At 37.9% G+C, this 20,224-nt stretch overlaps 1 long non-coding RNA gene across 1 annotated transcript in view; it reads right to left on the bottom strand.

Moving 5' to 3' along the window:
* Positions 1-19,588, bottom strand: part of LOC113926190 — a 70,821-nt gene extending 51,233 nt beyond the window's left edge. Inside the window, exon 1 of the long non-coding RNA XR_003521219.1 lies at positions 19,504-19,588. This is a non-coding gene — a long non-coding RNA (uncharacterized LOC113926190). The remainder of the gene's footprint in view (positions 1-19,503) is intronic.
* Positions 19,589-20,224: the final 636 nt, after the last annotated feature.

Below are 20,224 nucleotides of genomic sequence, written 5' to 3'. Positions count from 1 at the left end.
AGGATATATCAGTGAGAGCTGAGGGACAACTGACCGGATCAACTATTCATTTCTATTTTTTGGTATGTTTTTATTGGTTTCAGACATAGTTTTAAATGATTAAGATTCAGTCTTGCCCAAGGTCACGTAAACCCATACAGAGTTGGAACCATCACAGAACTGCTCTTTGTCTGATGCTGTCCACTCTGATTTCAAAGTAGAGGCTCTTTTTCACTTTTTCCTGTTTTAATTTTCAAGTTCTGGCAGAATAGAAGAAATATAGAGAAAATGGTTCACTGCTTCCTCTGGTATATACTTTATCTTGTGAGAATTTATGGTAGGTAGTACTTGAGAACATTGCATGGAAATTCGGACAGCATCTCTCCTGCTGTATATCATCCCATTTTCTTATTTGCCACATTATAAATCAGCTTTGCAAATAGCCACTCATGCAGGGAACTAACACTTCAGGCTGGATGATATAGTACTTTCTAATCTTGTATACACCTTAGGAAGCTGTTATCTGCTAAATATACCATATATTTTTTTTATCATTGTCATCTCCAAACCACAATTAATATTAACTGACAAGTGGTGACAGTCTCAAAACTTTTTGGGCAAAGAAATGATACTATTGCACACCGCTTTGTTAGGCAGGGGGTTATATGGGTAATTAATAATTTTAGAATATCTAAATACCTATTCTAGGGGATTGAGGTAGAAAAGCTTCACCAGGGGTTGGTGAAAAATAAACAAAAATGATGTGGTATAGTGAGATGCAGCTAAAAAATAACCTTGGCAGAAAGAAGAACAGGCACAAAACACAAACTAGCCCTTTTCAAGAAAAGTTTTGAGCTGATCCAACTGAGTATAAAGTAGAGCTGCAAGCCCAGGGTAAGGCTCTGTAAAAAGAATTGTCTGTCTATGTGTTTATGGTTTTCAAAGCTAGAACTAGTTCATGTGCCCACAGCTTTGATGGCTTCAAGGGGATGGGAAGCAGCAGGAGTTAGGAGGGAGTGTGGACTAGCTAGCAGCTCTGGCTGGGCTCCGCGGTGCTAGCTAAAGAGCTGGCCTAGCCTCTTGCCTGGGGCTGAGAAACAGCAGTCGGCCTAGATCAAGGTCCTAGGGAGGGACTGAGCAGGTGGTTTGATTTGAAAGGTTTGAACTGGCATGAAGTCAAGTAGGTCAGCCTGGTTGTGCAGAGGCAAGCATGGCAAGAGCTCCATGAACCTGTGGCTTTGAGAGGGCTATTTGACCTTGAAGGTATTTTTGGTTAAGGGCTGCTCTGTTCTTGCTTTTTCTGCTCCCCCATGCGGTGGAATTCTCAAATCTAAAAGGTTCAGAATTGGGAAAAAGCCTTGTTGCCTGCGAGTAGTATCATATCCTTATTCCCAGGAAGAGTCCTCATGTCCTGAATTAGAACTTGTTACTGATCATTGGCCTCAGTGGTAAAATCATGATGCTAGTGAAGGGGAAATTTTAAAGCCAAGGATGCATCTGTGCTGAAGGAGTAAAATTCTAACCTGAGAGGATCCTTAAAATCTGTAGCTCTCCTTACTTTGCCCTTGACTCTGTCAGCTCCCTTACTTATAAGAAGGATGTGGGGCAGACTGATAAGATGGGTTCCCCAGAGTATATCTACCCCCTCTTCAACCTGTCTGTGGGTTGACAGTTTATGTAACACTAACTCTGAATGTGTGGCCCTGACAGTTGTCAAATTAACATTTATACAGAATTTTTTCCATATGCAAAAAGAGTCAGGCTCAAGTTTTTAAACAATGGACACCAGTTTTCCAGTTTGGGATGCTTTAAATATCATCCCAGTAGGACTGAGTCTTCCCTTGGCATAGAAATGTGGTATATAAGTGAGTGCTGGGCCACTTTTAGTGCTCAGTAATTACGTGTCTCCCACAAGATAACTTTATTATTATCCCTCAAAAACTATTCTTTTTCTCTCTTGTCTAACTCCAGTCACAAACTGTCTCAGAAAGGAGCCTTAACTAAATGTTCATTTTCCCCATAACTTTTGTACAACTCCATCAAGGCTTCAGCATTCGGAACAAGCCCAAAAGCTTCCTTTAGGGCCATTCACTACCCAAATAGCTCTTCTCTACATTTACAAAATGGACAATAAGCTTATGGTATCATTACTCCAAGAAATTGCACAAGCTCAAAATATGTGCAAAATTAAAAGGTATACACTTAAAAATATTTTGAAAACATTTAGACATGTCTAAGGAATGTCTCTATCACTTGAAAATATTATGCGGGACCATTATTTTTATAACAGTTGAATGGTCAGAGCCAAACTATATCTGGAGCCATGAAGATGTTTGAGAAATAGGGTTTGGTCAATGGATAGCTACAAAACAGTTTCTGAGCTGGGAAATAAGACCAACAGGACTTCAGAGAATGTAATAAAATGGGGAAGGGGATCTTTCTCTTACTTCACCATCAGAATTACCTTAGTTATCCTATGTATTTTTCCTTTATGACACTTAGTGAGTTTAGAATTATGCATATTTAAGTGAATAATGCCTATTTCCCAAATAAACTCTAAAATCCACAAGGGCAGGAATATTGCTCGTTTTCCTCATCTTGAATCCCCTATATATTGTGCATAATGCACAGAGCCTGTGCAAGGTGTATACTCAACATATTTTTGTGAAAGAATAAATGAGTGGAAGAATGAATGAGTCTCATAGATAAGTAGAGGTGTAGACAATGAAGGAAGTTAAATCCAAGGATACCATAGTCAGCAGAGGTGACCTTGAATGATAGACTAAAGTTTCTGTGCTCTGTGCCCTGGTTTATGGCCTGTTGGGTAAGAGTGGCTTGAGTGCCCAGGTGTTGACCATGGCCAGGGAGCACTGTGACACCTGGAGGTAACTCTTCTCTCTGATCGTGAGGATGGTAGCAAAGCTTTCATCTCATCCTGGATTCGGATTACACACTCTGTATACAGTAATTGTGCAACAAGCCAGGTGAGCAGTAAACAAAAGCTGTTTTCATTTCTTAAACTCCCTACGCAATTCTTTAGCATAAGAGATGATAAAAAATTTTGGCAGTCAAATGTTTTACACATATTTTCAGGGTGGTCATGAATACATTATTATTGTAATTCCTCAAATTTTTGGAATTTAAGTGTATGTGCAAGAGGAACAAATCCATGCTGACCTAACTAGTTGGTTGTATAATAATTAATGCACGTAATAAAGACATTAAAGGACCATCTTAGCTAGTAATAGTAAGTTTATCTTCCTTAAATGGACTTTTTTCTTCTAAAACACTTTGCAATATAATTTATTTGGGCTACTTTGCATTCACCAAATTTCTTTATGTTCTATCTTTTGGAAGCTATTTGTCTTCTTTTGTTAATAGGCTTATAAATTTGAGTTTTAAAGCCAATTAAAGAGAAAATCACCAAATGAACTAAGCCTAATTTATTTAGCTAACTGACAAGCGTTTGCTTGTAAAGAATTTTTAAAAAATATGTATTTTATGTCTTATTTCATCTTAAAGGCTTTAATTGTACTTTAGACTTCAGTGCCTCTGATACATAATCTGTAGAATGGGGTGAGTCATTTAATGGCTATTCTCTGTTTATGGAGGTGTTCTATTATAAGCTAAAGTATATCAGTCATGAAATCCTCAAAACAAAGCTATATTAAGGAATTTGTTTACTATTTATTAAAACATTTAAAAATGTCTAAATGGTTTCAGAAAACATTTATTTAAATCCAGGCTGGATATTGGGGATATAGAAATAAAAAATGTAATCTTTGTTCTGAGGAAGCTCACTGTCTAGTAGGGAATATAGATAAGGAAACCAGGCATTTCATTCCAGTGTGATGAGTAATATAATAGAGGAATTCACATGATATTTAAAGATGAGAGCAGAGCGTTAGAGGCATGTTTATTTTTTACCCTGAAAATAATTTATTTTGTCGAAGAAGATTTTCTAAAGGCAGTTATACTTGATGACTTTCTTGAAGAAAAAGAAGATAGAGCCAGGAGGAAATTGTGTGTGTATGTTTGTGTGTGTGTGTGTGTGCACCAGCCTGTAGTTTGGATATTTCAAATAGAGAAAATAGCATGTACAAAGACATTAAGGCATCAAATAGCTCTTTATCACTTGTAGCGTTATATAGTGTTAATGTTTAGTAATCACTGATGAGAAGCTGGGGGAGATCAACAGGAACCAGATCATTGAGAACCTTATAAAACATGTTAAACAAATGGCTCCTTATTCTAAAGTTAATATGGACCCACTGAAGAATTTTATACAGTACAGTTTCTTTAAAAAAAAAAAACCCACATGCCATCTTTCAATATACATAAACATATGGGCCTTCTTTAAAATATTTTGAAGTTCAAATAAAAATTATTACTGCAAACGGTATAATCATAATCTCCAATAGGATTTTTCAAATTATCATAAATATGATTTGTTTAAAGAAGTCTTTCTTTTTTGCCCTTCCTCTGCAACATTTGGATGGGATTATATGACTTCCTTCCAGTCACTCCATTAAGAATAACAGCTCTAGCATCTGCGTGGCATGTGGATAAATTTCAGAATAAACTGGGGGGGGGGGATCTGCTAGGACATTATCAGGTATTGCAGGTAAGAAGTGATAAGTACCTGAGCTAACAGAGCTGTGATAGGAACTGAGAGGGTGGAGCTGATTGAAGAAGTTTGGGTCAGTAGGACTGGATGAGAGAGGGAATGGGGGATGGAAAAGAGAAAGCGGTTAAAGGTGATTGCTCAGTTTCTGGCTTACCCTAAGAGTTAGATGGTGACCCACGTCAAAGCGTTTTGAAGGAGTGGGTATGGAAAACAAGTAGGAAAAATGAGTTCAATTGGGGATCTACTGATTTAAAGATGGATGATGTGTAATAGACATACGGATACATGGGTTGGAGCTCAGGAGAGAGATCTGAGAGGCAAATATAGATTTGAGATTCACAGCTGAACAAATCGTAGCTGAAATCAGAGACTTGGCTAAGATGTTCCAGGACAGAGGGTTAACTGGAATCAGAAGAGTACAAGTGAAGGAACTTTGGGAAAAACACACATTTACAGGGAAGGGAAGAAGGTGAAACTTAAAAAGAGACTGAGAAAGAATATTATTGAAATAGGAATTAAACCAAGACATGCAGAATCTTGGAACATGATGGAGGAAATGATTTCAAAGTAGAAGAAATAATTACAGGGTCAAAAGTGACTGTGAAGTCAGGTAAGATGAGGATCTATAAGTATCCCTTCAATTTGGGATTTAAAAAGCCATTGTTGGAAAAGCAGGATCAAACCTAGAAATTCAGAGACTAAACTGATGGTTGCCAAGGGTGGGTAGGAAAAGGGGAGATGGGCAAAATGGGTAAAGGGGAGTGAGAGATACAGGCTTCCAGTTATGGAATGAATAAGTCACAGGAATAAAAGGCACAGCATACTGGGTATTTACCCCAAAGATACAAATGTAGGGATGCGAAGGGGTACATGCACCCCGATGTTTATAGCAGCAATGTCCACAATAGCCAAACTGTGGAAAGAGCCAAGATGTCCATCGACAGATGAATGGATAAAGAAGATGTGGTATATATACACAATGGAATATTATGCAGCCATCAAAAGGAATGAAATCTTGCCATTTGCAATGACATGGATGGAACTGGAGGGTATTATGCTGAGCACAATAAGTCAATCAGAGAAAGACGTGTATCATATGACCTCACTGATATGAAGAATTCTTAATCTCAGGAAACAAACTGAGGGTTGTTGGAGTGGTGGGGGGTGGAAGGGATGGGGTGGCTGGGTGATAGACATTGGGGAAGGTATGTGCTATGGTGAGCACCGTGAATTGTGCAAGACTGTTGAATCACAGACCTGTACCTCTGAAACAAAGAATACATTATATGTTAAAAAAAAAAGAAGAAGAAGATAGCAGGAGGGGAAGAATGAAGGGGGGGAAATCGGAGGGGGAGACGAACCATGAGAGACGATGGACTCTGAAAAACAAACTGAGGGTTCTAGAGGGGAGGGGGGTGGGGGGATGGGTTAGCCTGGTGATGGGTATTAAAGAGGGCATGTTCTGCATGGAAAAAAAAAGGCACAGCATAAGAAATAATACTGTCAGTGTTGTTGTAATAGTATTTAATGATGATATATGGTAGCTACACTTGTGGTGAGCATAGCATAATGTATAGAGTTGTTGAATCACTGTGTTGTATACCTGAAACTAATGTAACGTTATGTGTCAACTATATTCCAATAAAAATTTTTAAGAAAGTCATTGTTGGCTAGATTGCCTCATTTGTGAAAAGTCAGGTGATATTGTAAGGATTTTTAAGGAAAAGAATTGCTCTTGAAAGGATAAAACCAACCAAACCAAATTAAAAACAGTCTGGTACCAGTAGATTATTTCTTTGTACTCATTTTTCTAAATGTTATAAGACCCTTTGGTCATTTGGTTGAAAAAAAAGGGGGGGGAGGAGTTATATTTGCTGCATCAACATCCTTATTCATTCAGCCGGTTGTTGATTTTAGTAAATCCATATAATCAAAATGATGAAATTGGCCTCTCAGATTCTATTTCTTTTCATTATATTATTTGTATTTCTTTTCTTAATTTAAATTTGAATGTCATTTTCTAGAATAGCATTAATGGTTCTAAATTTATAATGTAAGTATTATCAGGTGAATATTTTCCCAGCTTTTTTGAGATATAATTGACATATAACACTGTGTAAGTTTAAGGTGTATGATGTGATGATTTGACATATATATTGTGAAATGATTGCCACAATAAAGTTAGTTAACACATCTATCACCTCACACAGCTACCTTTTTTTTTTTTGTGGTGAGAACTTTTAAGATCTATTCTCTGAGCAACTACACTATACAGGATTGTTAACATAGTCACCATGCTATACATTAGATCCCCAGAACTTATTCGTGTTACAACTGGAAGTCTGTACCCTTTGACCACCTTTACCTATTTCCCCGTCCCACTCTCTTCTGGCAACCACCATTCTACTCTGTTTCTTTTCTTTTCTAACTATTTATTTGAGAGAGAGGGAGAGAGGGAGAGCATGCGCACATGGGGGGGCAGAGAGAGAGGGAGAAGCAGACTCCCCGCTGAGCAGGGAGCCAGATGCGGGGTGCGATCCCAGGACCCTGGAATTATGACCTGAGCCAAAGGCAGATGGTTAACTGACTGAGCCACCCAGGTGCCCCTTACTCTCTTTTTCTATGAATTCATTTTTGTTTTTGTTTTTTAGATTCCACATATAAGTGAGATTATACATTATTTTTCTCTTTCTGACTCATTTCACTTAGTGCAATGCTCTCAAGGTCCATTCATGTTGTCACGAATGGCAGGATTTTCTTCCTTGTTTATGGTTGAATAATATTCCATTGTATATATATCACATCTTCCTTATCCATTCATTTATCAATGGACACTTTGGTTGTTTCTATGTCTTGGCTATCCTAAAGAATGCTACAGTGAACACAAGGTGCAGACATCTTTTTGAAGTAGTGATTTCATTTCTCAGAAGTGGGATTGCTAGATCATGTGATAGGTCTCTTTTTAATTTTTTTGAGGAATCTTCCTCCTGTTTTCTATAGTGGTTGCACCAATTTGCATTTCTACCAAAGGTGTAGAAGGGTTCACTTTTCTCCACAACCTTGCCAGCATTTGTTATCTCTTGTCTTTTTAATAAAAGCCATTCTAACAGAAGTGAGATGATATATATGGTGTGAAATTTAACACTAACTTTAGATGAAATGAAGAGAATTTAATTCTTTTCAAACCCATAGAATCTCTCAGGAAGAGGGACTTCCCTAAGTTAATCAGTAAATTAAAAGCATCGAGGAAAATTTATGCCCAGAGCTGGTTTTCTCCCTAGCTCATTTAGGTTTTTCAGTTAACTCTTAAATGTGGGAAATACTGTACATCAAGTTTGACTCTGGTGACAATGAAAGCAAGAAGGGGAAGGAAATATAAAGACTTGCCTGTGTTGGGGCACCTGGGTAGCTCAGTTGTTAAGTGTCTGCCTTCGGCTCGGTCATGATCCCAGGGTCCTGGGATCGAGCCCCGCATCGGGCTCCCTGTTCGGTGGGAGGCCTTCTTCTCCCTCTCCCACTCCCCCTGCTTATGTTCCCTCTTTCGCTCTCTCTCTCTCTCCATCAAAATAAATAAATCTTAAAAACCAAACAAATTTGTGTTACCTAACATTATTGTTTTAAGCAATAGGCTAATTTCTGTTTCAAAGTAAAATGATCACAAAAGCTCAAAATAGCCTTGGGCAGTACAGGAGAGCAGAGAAAGCACTGAATTGGATGCTAAAGATGAAACTTCATGAGGAGAACAGGTGAAAAAATGGCAGCAGGGGTAATATTTTGGGCTTAGGAATGACTAGGATATTTCCAAGAGGCTACCTACTCCCTGAACAGGGATTGTGTGAATTGTGTTTCCTAGATATACAGCACCTGCAATGTGGATGGTTAGGTATTTTGGAGAAGTTGAATTGATTATTTCATTCCAGGCCAATGCAAATATTTCTCAATAAATAGAATATCTCTACAATTAACAAAGGAAAGTTCCAGAAAAGGTGGCACTTCCTAAGCCAGGGTCTCCTTTGTGAATGAGAAGATGTATTCTTATTTCTGTCGTCTCTTGTTCATGCAATGGGCAGAGACAAGACTAAGGAGGATAATTTTTATTCTCTCAGAAATCTAGCAGAGCTGGTTGAAGCTATTGGCCTTTAGAACATCCTCAGGACTTTGATGTCCTCTAATCCAACTTGTGAGGGACCGAAGAGCTCTTGTCTTTTCAAGGTCAGAGAGGCACTCTACTCTAGGCTTTAGGTGAGAGGTGCACAAAACTTTCCAGAAATTCCCCATGACACTATATTTGGAAGTAGGAATTTCCTTTTTAATTCTAATTGATTTAAGAAATGGTCCATGTAGAAACCAATTAGAATTTTTACCTACATATTTCAATAATCTAGCACTGTGCATCTGACTTAAGATAAACCTTGAAAATCACTGCGTATGTCCATAAAAGCACATAGATCACATACACATGAACATAAGATTTTCAGGGTGTGACTCAAGGAAATATACAGTTATACTCTGTGATGGAAAATTTTGGTTCCTGATATTTATATCTGTAGAATAATTTCCATCTTGCTAGATTTGAGTAGAAAAAATTTACAAGAATTATACAAAGTTACTTTAGAAAAAACATTTCTTTAGAAAGACCATCAACCACAAGATAACCAAAGGTTGGTTATCAACAAGGGACCGGTAATTGTTCAAATTTCTTTGATCTTGTGAAATGTCATAGGAAGAGCTAATTATTGCATAAAATGTATTCCCAGTTTTAAATATGTGAGGGTTGCTAAAATTCAACAGTCTTAGAAAGAGTGTCAAAATCGCCCTTTGGATGGGACGCCTGTATGGCTCAGTTAGTTGAGGTTCTGACTTTGGCTCAGGTCATCATCTCGGGGTCCTGGGATCGAGCCCTTTGTGGAGCTCCATGCTCAGCAGGGAGTCTGCTTATCTCTCTCCCTCTGCCCATCCCCCCATTCATGCTCTCTCTCTCTCTCTCTCTTTCTCAAATAAATAAAATCTCCCTCTGAAATGAATAAAATTGCCACTAAAAATGTTGAGGTAATTCCTTAGCTCTTATTTGTCAAAACCTGGCTACAGAGGGTGACATTCTTCTGATGTCAGATGCCTACTATTCTTGTTCAAAAATATTCAGTGATTGCATATTTGCTAGCAAATAGCTCTTCCCCCAGTTTTACTTGACAAAAATCTTAATCATTTTAAGATTCTTTCTTAAATATCACCTTTTCATGAAGACTTCTCTGAATCTTTTCAACTGAGTATGATCTCTCCTTCCTCTCACTCTACCAACTGCCCTACTCTTCACTTTGTTAGACTTGTTTAATCTGTTCATTTGCCACAATATTTTGTGGCAAATTTCTTTGAGGGCAGAGTTTCTTCTTCAGCTTTGTATTGTCTATCTCCTTAGCCCAATATTAGATAGATAAGGTAGATAGATAATAGTTGATGTTTGAATATTTTATTTTCAATTGAAATTATATAGAGGAGAAACAGGCGGACATAAAAGGATTTTGAAAGAGAGAAGACAGACTTTGGCCAAAAAGATCTTCATCATTAGGATACTAATGGTCTATAATTGAAAATATTACGCCAATCCGTGTGGGAACTAGGTCATTTTTTGGTCAACACATGTTTTTACTCTTGTCACAATAGCTTTTTTTAAATTATATTTTGATCTTAATTCACTTGCCTTATACTGCTGAGCTCTAGAATGGTCATGTCTCAATCTGGCCAGAGCAGGAAATGTTTAGGAGTTTACTTATGGAGTCCAGCTTATTTTAATTTCAAGATCACCTTACCTCTGAACTTTTAAGAATTTTTTTTAAGGATTTTATTTCTTTATTAGAGAGAGAGAGAGAGAGTGTGCAAGCGCGCACGAGCAGGAGGGAGGGACAGAGGGAGAAGGAGAAGCAGACTCCCCGCTGAGCCAGGAGCCTCAAACGGGGCTCGATCCCAGGCCCCCGAGATCATGACCTGAGCAGAAGGCAGACACTTAACTGACTGAGCCACCAGGTGCCCCACCCCTGAACTTTTAATCAACTATTTAGTTCATCTCAATCTTTGGCCTTTGTATACTTCCAACTCCTGAAAGTAATGTTGCTTCTCGCTTTGGATCCCATTGTAGTACCTTCAATTCTGAGAGTTTTGGATCCCAAATTCCTCTTGGCTCTCTCAGTAACTCATAACCCTGACATGATCTTTGTAAGGTTCTTCTTGGGTATTTTCATTAGATTAAGGAGAAAGGTAGGTGGGAGAATAGTACAGAAGAAAATAAATTTGACTACTTTTAAGTGTTACGTAAATTTATGTGATTTTTGGGCAACTGACTGGCTCAGTCAGTGGAGCATGTGACTCTTGATCTTGGGGTTGTGAATTTGAGCCCTACATTGGGTGTAGAGACTACTTAAAAATAAAATCTTAAAAAAATTTATGTGATTATTATCATGTAGCTCTTGCTGCTGTCTTTGTCCTTAATTTTGCCTGATAGTTGTTGCTATGCCAAGGGGTCCTGAAATCTTCTTAGGGTCCCTTCTGTATCTATAATGATCTCCATAGATCAAATTCAGTCCAGAACATTCAAAGCTTGGGGTTTCTATCTTCTTGATTACTAATTGACTATAACTTCCAATACTCATAAGTAAAAATTTGCAGTCAAGTTATAAGCAATTGATTCAATTTGGAGGACATGAGAATTTATTTCCATAGAATTTCAAAATCAAAGGAGATGAAATTTCAGAAAGCAGTATTTTGACTCTCAAAAATCCTTGATTTTATATGCTCCTAAAGGTGTGTAGAAACGTGGGATATTCTGGGATGGTCTATATCATAGCTTTTAGGAAATAAAGACATGAGTAAAAATAAATTGATAAGAAGGTAAATTTGGTATTTAAAAAACTTAAATATGCATGGTAAAAATGATGGGGTGCTCTTAGAATAGGTAGACCAGCCAGAATTTTTGTGACACTAATATTCAGCTCAAGGGAATTTTACCAAGGTGTAGGTTAGAAAATTCCAAACCAAACCAATGGCGCACAGAGAAGATCCTGGAACAAAGAAAGAAATCTGTTTGAACAAAGGCAAAATCAGCAATAAAAGAAAACAAAGGGGCATCTGGGTGGCTCAGTTGGTTGGGTGTCTGACTCTTGATTTTGGCTCAGGTCTTGATCTCAGGGTCATGAGATTTAGTCCTGTTGGGCTCTGCACTTGGTGGGGAGTCTGCTTGAGATTCTCTCTCTCCCTTTCCCCATCCCACCCCATGTACTCTCTCTCTCTCTCCCTCCCTCCCCCTTTCTCTAAAATAAATAAATAAATCCTAAAAACAACAACAACAAAACACACACACACACACAAATAAAGCCAGGTGACAAAATCAAGGTCAAGTATGATAATGGTCATGAATCAGCATAAATAATCAGCACCAAAGGTAGCCAGAAACAGATGAGTGGGAGGTTCAAGTAAATTGTTACATGTTGTGTATTACCACAGTCTCCTTCCTTCTTTCTTTTTCCCCCCCCTCCTTCCCTGCCTGACTTCCTTCCTCTCTCTCCCTCTCTCCTTTCCTACCTTCCCTCTTTCCCTTCCTTTTAGAAAAATAACCCAGAGGCACCTAGGTGGCTCAGTCAGTTAAGCATTTGACTCTTGGTTTCAGCTCAGGTCATGATCTCATGGGTCATGAGGTGGAGCCCCATGTTAGGCTCTGTGCTCAGTGGGGAGTCTGCTTGAAGATTCTCTTCCTCTGCTCCTCCCCCCCAATAAATAAATGAATCTAAAAAAAGAAAAAGAAAAATAACCTCTACTATGTGCACCATACTAAGCACTTATTGTAATAATGAATAAGATGTATTTTCTGCCTAAACAAGTTCTTAGTTCTAAAATCTAATACTAAACACATGGCTTGTGTTGTCAAGAGTTATGTGCTTATGGGCAGGAACTCACCCCTGACCTTCAAACAGAAATGACTGTTCAAATTGATGTAATGTGTGTAGCTCATGTTGTTATACAGTAGAATTCACATGTATAGTGGAGCTGAGAGACTTGGATAATGGCCACATGTAGACTTGGTGATCAAATAAGAGAAATTCATAATGAACTTTTAAGTAAGAGGACATGATTTTCTTGCAGTGTAGCTGAATCCTTGCTACTAATAAGAAACATTAGGGTGAAATTTTTTGGAATTACACAAAACATATTGAACTACCATTATGATAGTATGAAGTATGATATCAAATCCATACTTGGATAGCATACATGCTTAGGCTTAAAATACATTGTATTTCAAGTTGAACTTCATGACAGCTGAATAAGGGATATGATATTGCTTTTAATGAGCTAATTCCTTCCCAATTTTAGGACTGATGAAAGGTCAGCCCTTTCAGATTACACAGCACACACTTGTATGAAACCCTTATAAATCATCCCCATGTTCAAGAGCAAGGGTACTATACCACAACTCCATGTATTAAACTGAAAGTGCTTTTCAAAATAGGGGAAAGAGGAGCAAATATTCATAGTGACAATAAGCATATTGTCATTCTCTATTTCATAAGTGCATTATGAAATAGAGAATTTACCTTGGTAGTTTCTCAGTGGACAAGGCATGGATAAAATAGAAAGTTATTCCTTAGAGGATATCAAACCGCATAGAAACACTTCCCATTTGGATGTAGGTATATGTGCCATCTGTTCAGTGCTGGGTGCCTGGTCCTCTAGCTTTATCCCCAGATTTCAGAAAATGTATACTATGTACAGAGTGGCTCTAATGGATCAGGTTTAGTGAGGGTTGCCTGAGCATTGGAACATTTCTGAAAGTTGCTTAGAGAGTTTGAAATATAGCAAGTGTCACACCTGAAACCTGAACAGAATTGGGGAATAGGTAGTTAGTATTGGTGGGTGGCCAGAACTTAGAATCTACCTCCAAACTTCAAAGGAGATTCAGAGATGTGTTTCTAACAAAATTGTAGTTAAAGGGGGATGGAAACGGGAGTATAAATTGCTACCACCTTTTTGAATGAAAAGTTATTATTAAACAATGGCTAGCATTAGTTAGTACTTTCTATATGCCAGAAACTATGCTAAGTTATTTATATATAATTTTATTACTATGTGTCAGGTGTCTTAAAAGTGTTAATTTTCTTGACCTAGTATTTTTACATCTAGGAACCTATAGTAATAATTAATGATCCGTATAAAGCATTAGGTACTAGGATGTTTGCTACAACATTATATAGCATGGAATCTGAAACAAATGTCCGACAATAAAGAATGCTTAGATAAAGTTACATGATGGGATAATTATGCACTCATTGAAATCATGTTTGCAAAGAATATCTAATAAAATTGGAAAATGGTCTCCATGCAGCATTAAGCAAAATTAAAGTAGGATGCAAAATAACATATAAGGTATCTTCTATGTTACAATAAACCTGCATTTTTATAAAAAAGACTTTGGGGAATACAGTGAAACATTAGTTATGGTTTTATCTGGGTGACAGGAATTCTGAATGACTTTAGTAAATCTTTTAAAATTCGTTTTTGCAGTTTCCAAATTTTCCACAAGTACACATTAATTTATAATTAGAAAAATAGCTTAAGAAATATCCTGACAATATAATTCCTGGCTTCTCTATAGTAAGATTCCCTTCACTTGTCTCCCTGCCCAACTACCTTGTCAATGGGACCTCCTGCTTATCTGATAATTTCTTTGAGGTAATTTTTGGATCTCCAGTTTAGATCAATCTTCTTCTGGACTTTGAGTACTTAGTTTCCTTCCTCTGAAGAAACCACTCCCCATAGTAGACTGTTGATTGCGGCACCTCCCTTTGGTGAAGGGATCCTCCAGGAAAACTATCCCGTTCTACATTTAGTTACTCACTGACACTCTGGCTAGCTTCATGCTTTACTGGTGGTACTCTGATGGGACTTCTGGGGATATAATGAGTGTCTTGAAAGGTACTTGAAATCATGGGATATCAACAGGGGAAGTCTAGTAGTCCTCTGTTCTCAGAGGAGTGGTTATATCTCTACACATCTACCGATCTGTTTTGAAGACTTGACTGGCAAAACAGCATACAAGAAAATTTTTATAAAAGTCCCTAAGACTCCTGAGTCAATTAAAGATAAGAGACTTCTCAGATTAAAAGTCAGTGGTGAAAATAGAGCTACCATATGATCCAGCAATTGCACTACTGGGTATTTACCCCAAAGATACCAATGTAGGGATCCGAAGGGGTACGTGCACCCTGATGTTTATAGCGGCAATGTCCACGGTAGCCAAACTGTCGAAAGAGCCAAGATGTCCATTGACAGATGAATGGATAAAGAAGATGTGGTATATATACACAATGGAATATTATGCAGCTATCAAAAGGGATGAAATCTTGCCATTTGCAATGACGTGGATGGAACTGGAGGGTATTATGCTGAGCACAATAAGTCAATCAGAGAAAGACATGTATCATATGACCTCACTGATAGGAAGAATTCTTAATCTCAGGAAACAAACTGAGGGTTGTTGGAGTGGTGGGGGGTGGGAGGGATGGGGTGGCTGGGTGATAGACATTGGGGAAGGTATGTACTATGGTGAGCACCATGAATTGTGCAAGACTGTTGAATCACACACCTGTACCTCTGAAACAAAGAATACATTATATGTCAAAAAAAAAAAAAAAAAGATAGCAGGAAGGGAAGAATGAAGGGGGGGGACATCAGAGGGGGAGACGAACCATGAGAGACTATGGACTCTGAGAAACAAACTGAGGGTTCTAGAGGGGAGGGGGATGGGGGAATGGGTTAGCCTGGTGATGGGTATAAAAGAAGGCACATACTGCATGGAGCACGGGGTGTTATATGCAAACAATGAATCATGGAACACTACATCAAAAACTAATGATGTAATGTATGGTGATTAACATAACATAATAATAAAAAAATAATAAATGTTAAAAAAAAGTCAGTGGCTGTTACAGATCTTGGAGCATTATGGGGGCTCAAGGAATACATGATGAAGGAAGGAACACAGAGGAAGATAAAGATAGCCTTTACTATAATAAATATTTTTATTATTGGAAAATATATTGTTTTTCAGAGGATAGGATGTGGGGCAGACATATGAAGAAGGTAGGGAAATCACTCTGGGGTAGGGAAAGTTTAGGGACAGTGTCCTTCCTTGGGATAAATACTCCAGATTGATAAGGGAAAATGTAGGCTGATATTATATAAGTGTACATAGAGATGTTCGATATCAACTCTTCATTAAGAGAAATCATAAGCTGTTTCTTCTGAAGATCAAAAGAAGTAAAATTACTTATGACCCAGACCTTCTATGGCTGAGTGTAGCAGGCTGAAAGATGGTTACTGAAAGTTACCAATCCTAATCTCTGGAATTTGTAAATGTTACTTTATTTGAAAAAAAAAGAAAAAAAAAGGATCTTTGTGGATGTGACTCAGTTAAGGGTCTTGAGATGGAGAGATTTCCCTGGATTATCCAGTGGGCCCCAAAATACCATTACAGAAGTCCTTATAACTGTATAAGACAGAGGCAGAAGGAGATTGCATACAGACACGCCTAAAAGACATACAAAAGATGAGGTAATGTGAGCCTGGAGGCAAAGACTGGAGTGATGCCATCACAACCCAAGAAAGTGCTTAGTGCCACCAGAAGGTGAAAGAGACAATGAAGGATAGCCCCCTGGAGGCTTTGGAGAGAACACAGTCCGGCTGACCCCTTGCTTTCAGACTTGTGGCCTTCAGAACTGTGAAAGAATATAGTCCTGTTGTCTTAGACCATTAAATGTGAGGTAATTTGCTGCACCCCTTGGAAATGAATACGTAAAATAATTCTTATTTTAATAAGAATTTATTTAATACTTATTTATGTATTTAATGAGAACAGTCTCATTACAAGTGGTTGGTGAGAAACCTGATTCTAAACGTTGTGCTTGTGATACGGTGAAAAGTAAAATCAATTCTGAAGAGCAGCTAGGCAGTGGTGGTAAGGATCTGAGTACAATGCAGCAATGGTGTCAGCTCTTGCAAGAGGACCGGAGAGTGAAAGGAAGGGAGAATAAGAGGGAAAGGGTCTCCTTCCTGAGTGCCCCGGTCTCTCTCTTATTTGAAACATTAAATCTAACCACCTAGGTGAGCAGGAAATTGCTCTAGTTACAATACCAGGGGTGGGGGTGGGGTGGGAACTGGAGCCTGATACTCCGTGGGTTATTTACCCAAATCGAATTATTTTTCAAAAATTTCATAGCTGGGTAAATAGAATCTATGCTATCATTTATCACCATGGGAGCCCATGGAAGGGAAGTTGCCAGACTCATCTTTCTGGAGTTGGAGAACAGTCCTTTTTAAGGAAATGGTTTGAATTACTTGTTTAAAAACAAAACAAAACAAAGAGAACTGTGGCTTCAAAACTCAAACTTGATCCACTCCAAAGCATTCTTTCCTCAAAACTACCTTGGGGGTGCCAGACCTAGTAAATTTACATTTGATAGACAAATAGAAAAGTTTTCCTTGTTACACAAAGGCAACATTATAATCTAGCTGTCAGGCCTCAGTTCCATCCATGCAGGGAGATGTGGGACAGATGAAGATAACTCAGGGAATCCACCTGCAGCCACAGTCTCAGGGAGCCTCCCTCAGTTAGTTGAAATCCCAAACGCTTATCACAAAAGCGAGAGAAATTTGATAAGGACCTGGCAGTGGTGACCAGACTTACCCTTGCTAGAACAAGAAAGTGATATGCAGAGATTGACATACTCTTAAAACGATCAAAAGAGTAAATGCAAAGGTTTTCTTTTCAGAGGTTCACGTCACACTGAGTTTGGTCAGATAGTGTGAGGGGCCCAGTTAAGTCACTTGTTGGAGTATGTAAAATAAGTTGGGAAAGAAAGGACAAGATTGAAAAGAATGGGGTATTTATTTACTGAAAGGGACCAATGAAATCAATCCCTTCTCTGTGTAAAAGGAGGAAGGGAGGGTACTCTGCTAGGTATTTAAAATGTGTGGACTCAGGATTATTTCTAGAGGGCACTTAGTAGATACCATGGTATGCATGGAAGGTAATAGAATTATGTCAACTATCCCAAAGTAATGGGCTAAGAAATCAATATTGACATTTGTTAATGAAAGTAATACAAAGCATTATTTAGAAATAAGGTGGCAAGAGCTGTAATCAAGGCATAGAACAGGGAGGGGGACTTTTTTTTTTTTTTAAGATTTTATTCATTCATGAGAGACAGAGAAAGAGAGAGGCAGAGGGAGAAGCAGGCTTCCTGCAGAGCAGGGACTCTATCCCAGGACCCTGGGATCATGACCTGAGCCGAAGGCAGACACTTAACCGACTGAGCCACCCAGGCGTCCCCATGGAGGGTGACATTGCCAGGCTCTACTCCTTGGAGTCAGCCACAGTCAACAGCTTGGTATACAAAACTGTAGAAGTTAGAGTTGATAAATTTGAAAATGTCACCCAGCCTACCCCCTTATTTTATAGTGGAGGAAAATGAGGCACAAACAAAGCTACTGGGTTGTTGAAGTTTGCGTAGCTGATTAGAGAAAGATCTTGGTTTGCTCCTATGTCACCTAGAGATACAAATGCTTTTTATTCAGCTGACTTTTCTCTTGAGCTACCAGGACACACATCGTAGATATTCTAAACCTTCTACTAGGTTGACTCAAACAAAGCAAAGAAAGAAATTTAAAAACAACAGAACAAAACAAAAAAGCTAAAAAAAATCTTGGGACAGCTGAAGAGAGTTCCTAAGGTAACCAAATGAAGAGGTATTTTGTGATTGAATCATCAGTCTCAGTAATTGAAGAGGGTTCTATTCTTATTTTCAAACTAGAGGAAAAACATAATAGAGTATATGCCAATCTCCAGAACTTTCTTTGTGTGATGCAGAAGTATATTTTAAGCTTTTTCCCTAGGAAATCAGCCTCCAGTCTCTGCATCATTTTGGCTGGTTTCTACAATCCTGCTCATCTATCTTCTGCAGTATCCCCAAAGCTGCTTATTTTATGGCAAATAATGCAAAAGAATTTTTGAATTTTCTCTGAGATATCCAAAATTTTACTAAGTGCTGATGCTTTTTCCTCAAAAACAATCTTCATGACCATTCCTTTCTCTATTTCTATATCTTATAAAGACCATATTTAATACTTAACCTTTCCTAGGGAGATTGTTTTCAGTACTCTGAAAATCAATCCCAGAAAATTGATTAAATCATTTACATATTCTTAGTCTGCACCAACAATCCTTTCTCTCTTAAATAGGTTTCCATTTTTTTCATGATTTTATGATTTTTCAGTCTTTCAAAGTAGTAGAGCAGAAATATGGTCTGCACAGCTTTCCCCCTTATAGTGCCTATTATAGTTTTCAAAATGTCGAGGAAATTGTATATGAATGATATTCTAAAATATGTGTATTCATAGTGTGAATACATGTTTATTTGTATATGTACATAAACAATGATAATATGTAATTCACACGTTTTTGATTAGGAAAGAAACTTGGACTTTGAGCCATATAAATTTGGGATCAAGTGTTGGTTCTTCCACTTGCTGTGTGATCTTGGGCAAGTCACTAAGCTCCTGCACCTTATCTTCCTCATTTGAAACATGAAGATAATAATGACTCTCTTGAAGCATTGTTGCCAGAATTAAATATGTTAAAGAAATAAAGGGTATGATACAATGTCTGGTATCTGGTGGGTGTCAGCAAACGGAGATTAGCATTATTTTCTCATAAATCACATTATATTTTCAAGAAATTAAACATTATTGCCTGAAAATATCCAGGCAATTTCTCTACCAATGTCTGTCCTTTAGAAAACGCTGCTGCCTTGAAGATCATTCACAGTTGTAGCTTATGCAGTCATTCTCAAACTTACGTTTTCTCCTCTGCTTCCACTCTAACAAAAATAGCTGCTCTGCTATTATCACTTTCTGGCTCTTCTACTTGTTCATGCATTGTTTCAGATGGACTGTAATGTGTTCTAGAACCATCAGAGGGATTCTGTGCTCTGCAGTTGCTTTAGAATCAGCTTCTCCCACAATTGGTTGTCACTTGCAACATTTGTTATCAGTTGACCAAAATGCTCAGTTGAACATAGATTAGGTTGTCATGCCTCTGGTGTGTCTGAGGTTCAGAACTTTTTACTGGACACATTCTCTTGTCACTTGATGCTAAGAGGACCATGTCAATAGTAGAACTTATCTGGAAGCTGAATATGATGTTACAGATAGAGTTAGGTGTCACATTATTGTAGTGGGCAGTAGTGTTGCCTGATAGAACATGTTTAACTTTGTGCCAAAAGCACATTGGGTTCACTATAGCTGTCTAGCTCTTCACATATCAGTAAGTCATTTGCTAGCATGCTAAAAATGTAGCAAGAGCCCAGGATTATTTTTAGTTGGAAAAGCTTCATTTACTTCTTATAGGATAAATAGATCTTTAATGAATAACTTCTGTAATTTAACCTTGTTTTTAACAGATGAAAAAGGAATAAATATTCAGTGATTTGAATGATGGGTTCTCTGTAACAATGAAATATTTAAATGCTCTTACCAGGAGCATTAATGGACCATAACGTTTCTTTTGACAACAAGTAT

Source organism: Zalophus californianus, chromosome 7 (assembly GCF_009762305.2).
Source record: "Zalophus californianus isolate mZalCal1 chromosome 7, mZalCal1.pri.v2, whole genome shotgun sequence".
In the NCBI taxonomy this organism is placed as follows: Eukaryota; Metazoa; Chordata; class Mammalia; order Carnivora; family Otariidae; genus Zalophus; species Zalophus californianus.
The sequence above is the reverse complement of the archived record's forward strand: the minus strand, read 5'-3'. Positions and strand labels throughout refer to the sequence as shown.